Below are 11,240 nucleotides of genomic sequence, written 5' to 3' on the forward strand. Positions count from 1 at the left end.
GCCAACTTCCTTACTGTTCTGGGGTTTTGCCCTGTGCCTAGGCATCCCTTTTTTTTCCTCCCCTCCCTCACCTTAATCCAGAAGAGAGGGTCTGCCTATAGTCAGGCCTGGAGTCTGGAGCCTTGGAGTCTGTCTCTTACCTTCAGCTCAGTGAGAGCCTTGGGCTGGCCATTTCTCTTCAAGGGGCTCAATTCCTCTGGAACTTCAGGGAGGGAGCAGCAGCAGCTTCTGGGACCTCCCAGGCTTACCAGCCTCCAGGTGCAGACTGGACAGGAACTAGCCAAACAGGACAAGTGAGGGGTGAAGCAGGCAGGAGAGGGGACCATTCCCACCTGTCTCCATGTACTACCCCTACCCCACATTGGGCAGTTGGGATTTTAAGATTCCGGGTCTGAGATTCTAGGCATTGGGCGTTCAAGGCTTCTAGAGGTTTTTGTTTCTGTGATTCTTAACTTCTGAGTTTCCAAAATTCTAGGTTCCAAGAGCCTGCAAATATAGGGTTGGGCTGGGTCAACCCTGAGTTGAGGTAGAGCCCCGGGCCCCACTTAGGGTAGTGGTCTACAGCATTTCTCAGGCCTGCTGGGTGGGCCAGTAGCCAAGCTGTCCAGGCACCATGGCCTTCTAGCTCCTAGCTCTATGTGCTCTCTGAATCCCACCTTCTGTCCCTCAGCATTCCCTCCCAACTCTCTCCCTTTCAAGAAATCTAAGAACCAAGTTGTGGAAGGGACTAGGTGGTAGCAGAAGAGGCAGCCATCCTGGGGATGGTATGTGTGTATGGGGGGAGCAATGGTACAGAGAGAGGCCTCCTCTTCATTTCCAGGTAGTGGTGGTGTTGTCCCCATGGACATCAGTGCAGGAGTGAGGGGAGGTTCAGAGAGGACGGGTGGCTGGCCTGGCCACAGAGCAAGGTCACAGCCATACTCCTGCTGGGAGCTTGGGTGGACTGTAACAGGGCCAGTAGGGGATGTGGCTCAGTAGACCCCAGTCAAGCCTTGAAGGGTCATAGCCAGGCTCAAGGGCCCTTGTGGTGGGTAGAGACCTGAGCTATAGCCCTTGGGGGAGGCATTGCCCTCCCTTAAGGTATAGGAGGCTGGGCCTTGACCAAGAGCCTTTGAGTATCTTACAGTGCCTCCCCCAGGATTTTCTGGTGCCCATCTGGACCTGTGGACACAGTGGCTGCCCCTCACAGGGCTCTGAGCAGGGTGGGTAGGGAATAGGAGCTGTGTGGAGGAGGCCTGTCCGCCTCCTGGACGACTTCCTGGCATGATGAGTTCCTTCCTGGGTCTTCTTCCCAGTCCCTTTCTACTCTTCATCCCTCTGTTGAGGGGATTCTCTGTGTGTGTGTTTTCTTTCTGGCTCCATGCTGGCAAGTGCATGTCTTTGGAGGATCTATCCATGCTGTGGTCTTTGTGCAGATGAGATTGGCATTCGATGTCACAGAGGGGGGTGTTCTGCACTCCTTGATGTGTATCACAGTCTGTCTTTACAGTGAGTCCTTCATCTAGGAGGTCCTTTATGTGGGTCTGCAGCTAAAAGGCAACAGTTTGGAGAAAGGGGCCTCTCCTGAGGGGACAGGCTGGAGACTGACATTTTTCCAGATGACAACAGGGCAGCTCTGAGGCAGGGTCTCCTTTGCTTGGTTACCAGGTACCAGAGTCCCAGCTGAAGGCCTACCTCTCCCTCAGACTGGGGCTGTTCCTCCTGTGTCTCTTTAGCTCTAGAGATGGACACAGGAGACCTAGAGTAGCTGAAGATCCAGGAGAATCTGGGGTTTCGTTCCAGGGACAGGAACCAGGACACTCATCTGCCTCCACTGCCTGTGGCCTGAAAACCCACATTTTTCATTGCAAGGCTGGGCCAGGTGGGGAGCTGCTCCAGTATTTCTGAGGTCGCCTGAGGGGGGAGGCACACAGCCCTTCTCAGTTCTTCCAAGGAGCAGGCCTAGTTCAAGAGACAGAGCTCAGGCTGGGGGAGAGAAGCCTGGGTCTTTGTCCTGATTTGCTATGTGACCTTGGTTAGGTTTTTACTCCCCTCTGGGGCTCACTTTCTCCTAGAAATGGAGAGAGTTGTGTTAGGTGGTTCCTGAAGCCTAAAGGAGCAGGTTGAGGGGTGGTAGTTGTAGAGTGGTGGGAAAAGGCAAGGCTGGGATCTGACAGGCAGGGGGGTGGGGCTGTAACTAGGATGGACACTAGGGGGAATGGAAGGTGCCAGGTGCTGGGAGGTGGGCCACTGGCCAGTGGCTGGCAGCGTGACCTTGAGCAAGTCATTGCTGCCTCTGGGCTACTTGCTCTCCACGTATAGATACTCACTGTGTGCCAGCCAACTTTGGTGGAGACAAGGGGGTCTCAGACGCTGGTCCTGCCTTGAGGGAGCTCTCTCAGCCAGGGCTGAGGATGGGTTGAAAGAGAGAATGTGTATGACAGACACAGTCACAGAAGGTGACATTCTTGTGTGATCAGAGCTGTGGCTGTGGGAGATGAGGAGGCCTGACCCAGCCTGGAGTCAGGGAGTGCTTCCTGGAGCAGGAAGGGTCATTTTGAGCTTGAAGGGTCAGGTAGAGAGAGACACTGTAGGCAGAGAGAACAGCAAAACCAAAGACTTGGGGAGAGAGAGAGTAGACGGAGTGAGATGGGAAAGGAGGTGTAAGTGTCAAGAGCTAGAGGGTGAGGCTCTTTGAGCCCCTCTGGGTAATGGGGAGCCATGGAAGGTATAGGCAAGCAGAGGAGGGGCAGCCTGCCTGCCTACGCCTTCCATGGTGATGGTTGTCTCAGCATCCTGGAAGTCCAGGGTGGTTCTGACCTGCCAGGGCCTGCTGTGGGGCAATGGTTGAGAGGTGAGCAGAGTGACGGGGTCTGAGAGTCAGTATATCCCCTGTGTGGGTGGAAGGTTCCTCCAGCAGTGTTTATCAGGACAGCACATCAGGAAGTGGTAGGGACAGCCTCAGAGGTCAGAGGAGGGACAAGCCTAGTGATAGAGGGTGGCAAGGACTCAGAGTTGAAATTGACTACTAGACCTCTGGTCTAAACCTGGACATTTGCCTCATCTAACTGTCCCTCTCCCTACCAGGGAGAGACCCCTGCCCCTAGCCACAGGTGAGCTAGAGTCAGACTCCAGTGGAAGGCTTCCCAGCCCAGCCTTCTGTAGACCTGCCCTTGCCCATCCCCTCCCCACCTGTGTGTGTGTCCAGCCCCTAGAGGGACTTGAGTAAGGGAGGCAGAGAAGGAGGAGGACTTTAGGAGAGCAGGCAGCAAATGCTGAAAATAATGGCAGATGCCACATAACAAGCACCTGCCGCAAGCCAGGCCTTTGAAGATGTTCATTCATACATTTCACAGATATTTACCGAGCATTTAGTGGACACTCTTGGAGCCCCTGGCGATACAGCTGTGAGACAATGTCCTTGCTTTCCTGAATGTTCCAGTTGAGAAGACTGACGATTAACAAATAAATACAGTGTCAGGTGGTATTAAGTAAGATGTTGAAAAATGGGACAGTAAGGAGACAGAGACTGATGGGGGCACTTTTTCAGAGCGTGATCAGGGGAAGAGGCGTCTCATTTGAGAAGGTGCCAGAAGAAGTATAGGAATGAGTCATGCAGATACCTGGCCAAGAGCCTTCCAGACAGAGGGAGCTCAGGCACCAAGCCCCGAAGTGGGAGCGTGCAGGGTATGTTGGAGTAAAGAGGTAGGAGTGGGGAGGGTGGATGTGGGGTGAGAGCAGGGACAGATCCTGCAGGCCTGGTAGGCCATGCTGTTGGTGTTAGTTTTTACTCTGAGGGAGGTGGGATGTCAAGGTGGGGGGAGAAGAAGGGGAATAAGAGCTGGTCAATTTCAAGGGATATGTTGAAAATACATATTCACTCCTCACAAGCCTGCAAAGTAGAACTATTAGGATCCCCATTATACAGATGAGGATAATGAGGCTTAGAAAAGTTATGTGAATTCCCAAGTCTCACAGAAGCAGGAACCCCCATCTGCCTGCCTGTCTGGCTGACAAGCCCTGTACTGTGTCCCTGAGACACCCTGCTATCCTCCATGGCTTCTTGTTTATAGAGTAAGGGTGAGTGTGTTAGCATAGCCTTCAAGGCCCTCCTGAGTCTACACTCAGCCTCCCTCTTCCACATGACCTTCCTGTGCCCTCTCTGGCCCCTGTCTCCACGATACTCCTCTGAAGATGTAGAGCATGGGGGAAGGGGCCCAGGCTCTGCACCCAGGCAGCCCTTGGTTCTGAGCCCTGTGTGATTTTGAGCAAGTTACTTAACCTCCCTGAGGTTCAGTCTCTTCATCCATAAAATGGGCTCATACTTTCTAAGTTGTTAAAATCAGTGTGGTGAGTTTAGCCCAGTGCTAGGTAGCTGGTGAGCACTCCATAGTGCATGCTCTTGCTGTTTAAACCAGGAATGGCTGGATTAGGTGAGTGGTTGAGAGTGCTTCCTAATGACACTGCTAGAGAATGTGCTGGAGGCGTGGGGGAGGTGAGGATGCTTTCTTTTATGTTTTTAACCGGCTATGTAGTGCTGGAGGTTGCCAAATTCAAGGCTAGAGCCTGTGAGGCTGGTCCCCCTGCCTCCTCCTCTCCTTTCTGGTCCTGTCCCCAGTCTGGTCACCTCTACCCCGCCCATACGGGCAGCTTCCCCTTTCAGACACCAGCAGTAAGGGGTAATGCTTATCATCTGGCTTCTCCATTCCAGGAGGCCACCTAGGGTCCCCAGTCTCCTCAGCTACTAGTTCTGATGTACAGAGGAGCCCACCAAGTCACTCCTTCAGATTCCCGGCCAACTCAGAGAGGAGTCACCCCAGCTCCTTCTCTTCCCCTCACCCTGTCACAGTCAGTACTGGCCCTTGGCCACTCCATGGGAGGTACGGATCCCAGGAACCTGAGCAAGTCTTGACTCCAGTTCTGCCCACCCCTGCTGCTTGCGGGTTCTGCTGTCAACTCTGCCCATTCCTACCCCCTCTTGTGGTTGGCCCTGTTTCCTTCTGTTTCTGCCTCATTTTCTGTGTTGAGTCCCCTTCTTACCACCCCATGGGACTCAGTGTTCATAGAGGAGGATCTTCCTGGGGAACCCCCTGGAGTAGTCATCCTGAAGCACCCCCCTTGCCCAGCACTGCACCCTTTGGTAGGGAAGGCTACCCCTGCCCTGCCATGGGAAGTCCCCATCCTTGCAGGGTGTGTCTATGACTGAGGGGCAGGGAGCCAGGCCAGACTCCAATTGTGCTCATGGTAGGTGAGGCCTAGTGTCCCTAGGTCTCCACAGGTGTTGGGGGCTGGTTGGGTCACTCATTGGGTGGGAAGTACCTGAGCCTAAGACCAGAGAGTGAAAGATTGGGGGAGTAGAGAAGGGTGGGCTTGGGTCAGGGCTATGGAGGGATTCAGGTGCCAGGCCCAGAAGCTCTGCCTTGTTCTTGGTTAGACCAGTGGGCTCTGGCTGCAGGTGAAGAAAGGTAAGGAGTCAGGGAGGTGGGCCCAGGGGTCAAGGCAAGGTGGGGAGGCCTGAGGTAGGTGGGGCAGTGGGGATGGAGGGGAAGGTTTGGTCCAGAGTGACCCCTTTGGAAGTAGGTAGATGATGGGACCTGAAGGGATTAGTACTGATAAACTTTTTGGCAAGGCCTGAAATGCTCTCCCCCAACTGTTTTACTTTCAACTTCATTTATTTGCAAATGAGGTATTTTAGACTTTCACACCTCAGACCTCACTCCCTGCCTAATCTTTTCCCAGGGTGGGCCTTGGACATGAGTGGGGCTGCCAGGGTGAGGTTTGGGGGATAGGAGTGGCACTGGAGGTAGATGAGGGTCATGGGTAGGTTGGGGTCATGGCTAGGGTAGGATCAGATGCCTACCAGATGACAAACCACAGGGACCCTGGAGTCTTGTGTTTATTAATAGGACTTAGTCCATTTCCCGTTTGAAAGTTTGCCGGCTGCACTACGTGCCTGTGGCCTCAGGTTCCCTGTGAGGGTGACCTGATTTGGTTAGCTGTCTTGGACCCCCAAGGAGGACTGGAGGAGAGGAGCTTTGGGTCTCAGACTATCAATGTCCAGACCAGAGGACCCAGGAAATCGGTTTAAGATCATGTTGTTGTTAGCTGCCATTGAGTTGATGTTCGACTCATAGCAACCCCATGTAACAGGCCGGAACTGCCCTGTAGGATTTCCTAGGCTGTTGTCTTTACCAAAGTAGATCTCCAGATCTTTTTTCTCATACAGCCACTGGGTGGGTTTGAACTGCCAACCTGTGTGTTAGCAGCTGAGCACTTAACCATTAGTGGGGCAGGGGGAGTCCAGGGGAGCAGGGTGGAAGATACTGAAATCCAGCCTGTCTACTGCTTGCTAGGTTGCATGTCCTGGTGTGGGGCTATAGGAGGAAGAGTGGCCTTTTTTCTAATTTGCTCCAAGGCCCTCTCTGGGTTGGGGAAGCCCTGGTGAGCTTTGTGTGGCAATGGATATGTAGGGCCTAGGGCCATCCAGGAGGAGGTCCAGGAGGCAGTAGGGTGTCATTCTTGAGCTCTGCAGAGGGACAGGATATGATAGGCATTAGTGTTGGCAGTTTCTGAGGTCCTGAGTCCTGAGGGGGCCTAGCTGTGAGCCCAGTACTTAAGGTCCCTCCCTTCTGGTCAGGACCCCCTGAAGGCTAAGGACAGGAAGTGACTGACTGACTTGGCAGCAGAGGAGTGAACAGGTGATGAGTGAATATGACCTCTGTTACACATGTGGTGACATGTCATGGTCATCTGGGTACCAGGCACTATGAGGCAGGATTGACAGTTCTGCTTTGTGGAAGGGAAACTGAGGCTCCATATATGATGTGACTTGCTTCAGGCAAGAAGTGGTGGGGCCAGGACTGGCTTGGTTTGCCTTGCATGCTGGCAGGGAGGGGCTTTGGCCTGGGTTCAGGGACTTGCCAATGAGTCCCCAGCTCCCTACCAGGTGGCTGAGGGACTCAGTACTCACTGCCCTGAGAGGGTGCCCCCATCTGTTCCCACCACTCCAGGGACCCCAGAGGATGGGCCATACTACAGTCGGGAGGGGACAGAAATCTCGTGGGCTGGGGTGAGTTACACGGCAGAGAGACAGGGCTGGGGTGGAGCATGCCTCCTTGGCCCTGGCGTTAGGCACCCAGCAGTCCTTGAGATATAGAAAGATAAGCTTCTTGGCACAGGGGCCAGTCAGCCATATACCACCTTCCTGCTACCTTGCCAGTGGTGTTGAAGGGAGCTGGCCTCTGCAGCTGGGCGGGGACCACTTCTGCACCATCTGGCTGGCCCAGCCCCCATCTAGTTCCTCATATCTACGGGAAGTGTCCTCAAGGCCTTTTCCTGAGCTATCGGAGTCTTGATAACCCTTAGGAAGGCAACGCACTGCCGTGGCCCTGCCCATAGGTATCACTGGTGGGTAGACTAGGGAAGGTAGGGGAGGTGTGTGGGAGGTATTGAAGATCTTGGGCTCTGGGGTGGTTGTATCCAGTGTCATGTTGGTAGGGAGTGTGGGCACTGAAGGGTGTGTGATGGAAGGTGGGGGTAGATGTGCTGTGCTGCGGTAGGTGGGGTAGGAAGTGTGGCTCTAGAGGTGTGTGTCCCCTGAGGTGTGTGCTTGTGGTATGGTGGGATGTGGTTTGTAAACCCAGGCCTGGCCAGAAATGGATGCATACTGGCCTTGGTTCCTGTGTGGGGAGCTCAGAGGGGTTCCCTGAGGTCTGGATGCCAGGCCCAGGGCCTGCCTGCTTGTTCTGAGAAACCTGAGGTTCAGGAATTAGGGGTGGGGCTGTGGAAGGAAGGGGGAGGTGAGGGGTAGTAGATGAACTGAGGCCTCAGGTCTGAACCCTGGGCCTGCCTCCCCCTACCCAGTGCTGGTTCTTTCCCTGGACGGACAGCTGGGCTCTGGTGACATGGGAGCCAAGGATGCAATCCAGGAAAGTTTCCTGCTGAGGGGACTCCAGAGCTGAGTGCGGGGAAAGTAGGACTTTCAAGCTGCCCTAGGCCAGGGCTGACTCACTCATGCAAATCAGCATGCAAAGAAGCTCATGGCCTGTGTATACTGCCTCTCTCCTGGAAAGGGTCACACCCACACTGGTCAGCAGGCTTTGTGGATGACCTAGGGTGAATCACCAAACTTCTTTGTGTGTCACTACTATCCCTTCAGATCCCCCTGTGCCTGCCCCCACTGAAATCTCTCCCATCTCTAGATTTGCCAGGTCCTTTCCCAGTGGTGCAGTGGTCAAGGCGTTTAGCTACCAACCAAAGATCAGTGGTTCGAACCCAACAGCTCCTCCATGGAATTAAAATGAGGTGGTCAGCTTCTGTAAACATTTGCAGCCTTGGAAAACCACTGAGGGTCACTATGAGTAAGAATTGATTCAGTGGCAGTGAGTTTGGGTTTTTTTTTTTTCCCCCCATCCCCTGATCCCCTGGCCTTGCACACATTCTAAGTCGAGTCAATTTCGACTCACAGCGACCCCTCCTTGGGTTTCTGAGGCGATACCACTGTGGAAATAGATCGCCCAACCTTCCTTCCGAGGAGTGGCTGATGGGTTTGAACCACCAGCCTTGCAGTTAGCAGTCAAATGCTTTTGGCACTATGCCACCAGAGCTTCACCCGGCAACCTCCTACTCATCCTCAAGACTCAGCTCAGGAGCCTCCCTGAAGCCCTCTAGACAGAGGCAGTCACATCCTCCAAAGGCCCATTGGCTCCATGGAGCAAGTGACCCGGGCCAGTCTCCACCTTAGGGAGCCTCAGTCTGGTGCTCTATGATTTGGGGTTACAATGGTCTTAGGGTTATTATGAGGATAAATGAGATGAAGGTGGAAATCTGGCAGGGCCAGGCTCACAGCAGGCACTTGGGAAATGAAGGAGGCCTTGGTGTGTCTTTCCTTGGCTAAGGCTCTGGACTGAGGGGACCAGGATAGGGAAGGGGCAGTGGGATTTAAACTCTGCCTTTAGAGGTTTAAGTGGTAGTTAGAAGACAGAAGGGGGATACTTTGGCTCCAGAAAGAGAGACTCAGGTGAGACCTGAAGAAGGCCGGTGGGCAAGGATTAGAGATTTTAGGTGACTCTTTCTTACTTCTGGACTGAGTGCCCTTGTGAGCCCAGTCAGGTCCTAGACTCTACTCTGGGGGGCAGGGAGGGTCAGAAGGGGTATAAACTTTCAGGGCACCAGGTCAGGGTAGGGGTTCGGTGAACGGGACTCCCACAGTTGGAGCAATACAGACAGAACAGAAGCAGTGCTGAGCTGCGTGAGTCAGCCTCAGAGGCCTGGGGGCTTAACAGGGCAGTCAGGCAGGACTTCGTGGAGGGCCCAGCTTACAGCCCCTTACCTGAGGTGGGAGAGAGTGGTTCATTTGCTCATTGTCAGCAGACAGTTCTGGGGGCTCATTGTATTCCAGGCCCTTCCTGGTATAGGAAGTGACGTGAAGGAGTTGTGGATGCATCCATCTAGCCTGGCTGGTGCTTGGGGTATGTCACCAACATATTGGGCAAGTTGCTTCCTCCTTATGGGTGTCCATTTCTTCACCAGGAAATGTCAGGGACCAGGTCGAAGGACAGCCAAGGAGCTGGACTTGAGGGCACTGGGAACTTGGAAGGGATTGGGGTCTTATCTGCTGTGAGATGCCTGCTATGACCCAGCTTAGAGGTTGGAGGGAGAAGGAAGAGGTTGGGGGTACGGTAGGGTGATGGGGCGTATGGGAGCCTGAGCTGGGCCCTTGGGGTAGGGGAGGAGGAGAACCCCCCAATTTGTGGCCATGCTATTGCAGCAGGATGACACTCGTCTCTGCCAAGTCCCTGCTTCCCTGGGCACTGGGACTCAGTTACGTGTTATAGCCACCAAACCAGGGCCAAGAGTAGGGTGAAACAAATGAGGTACTTTCTTAGGGTGTAAAATTTAAAGGGCACCAAAAAAACCTCATTCTCTCAAAACTTACTGCCATCGAGTTGGATCCGACTGACTCATAGCGATCCCTTCTTGGGTTTCCAAGGCAGTATCACTACGGAAGTAGATTGCCCCATCTTAGTAAAGATAAATACAGTTTGATGCAAATTTTTTGAAAAGTCAAAATTAATGCCCCCCCGCAAAAAAATAATCCATGATGAACAAAATATCAAAATTTTAAATAAACAGAGGATCAGTGTTACTGATTATTTGGCTCAAGCTCCAAGGTGACTCAGCAGGATACTGCTCCAAACTTCTGTTTTTAAGGAGCTGCCAGCTCCAAGGGGAGCTCTGGTGGAATAGTGCCTAAGGCATTTGACTGCTAACCAGAAGGCTAATGGTTCAAACCCACCAGCCATTCCTCAGAAGGAAGACTTGGCAATCTACTTCCGTAGTGATACTGCCTCAGAAACCCAAAGAGGGGTCACTATGAGTCGGATCCTCCGATTCAAAGGTAGTGAGTTTGGTTTTTTTGGTTTGCCGCCTCCAGGAAGCCTTCTTTGATCTCTAGGCTGAGGCTTCTGGAGGGTGGGACCAGGTCTGAGGTCTGGTTCCTGTTTGTGCCTCCAGCACCTTGAACAATGGGGGTAAGGTGGGGTGGGGATGAGGTATAATAGAGATGGTGTCATTGAGAGTCCCGAGCCTCTGACCTTGGCCTGAGTCCTTTAGTGCAGGAATAGGAACTTGAGAGAGGCCCAGTAGAGGGCTGGGCCCTGTTCTCAGGGAGAAGTGGTTTCCCGTTTCCCAGACTTGTCATTGGAGAAGGGTTGTTGGGACTGTCATCAGTTAATCTGTGTTAAGCCTTTAGGGCAGTGCCTGGCCTATTGTTGTAGCTGTTATTAGCTACTATGAGTCAGTCCCAAATCATGGCAACCCCATGCACAACAAAACAGAAAGCTCAGGTCCCATGTCATCCCAGTGATCGGTTACAGATCGGACGGTCACGATCCATAGGGTTTTCATTGACTGATTTTCAGAAGTATTGGGGGCAGTGGTGGTTCAGTGGTAGGAGACCTATTCAATTTATTTCAATGCAGGAGACCTGGGTTCAATTCCTGGCCAACACCTTGTGCCTAGCCACCACCTACCTGTTAGTAGAGGCTTGCGTGTTGCTATGATGCTGAACAGGTTTCAGGGATGCTTCCAGACTGAGGCCTAGCTGTATGTTGTTGTTGTTGTTGTTGTTGTTGTTATTTGCCATTGAGTCGGACCTGACTCACAGCGACCCCTCCTTGGGTTTCCAGGCAGTATCACTACGGAAGTAGTAGATGCTTAATAAATGTTTCCTATCACTTTCAAGAGTGCAGTGGTTAAAA

The sequence above is a fragment of the Orycteropus afer genome, unplaced genomic scaffold (assembly GCF_000298275.1).
Source record: "Orycteropus afer afer isolate SDZICR_OR568_19922 unplaced genomic scaffold, OryAfe1.0 scaffold00074, whole genome shotgun sequence".
In the NCBI taxonomy this organism is placed as follows: domain Eukaryota; kingdom Metazoa; phylum Chordata; class Mammalia; order Tubulidentata; family Orycteropodidae; genus Orycteropus; species Orycteropus afer.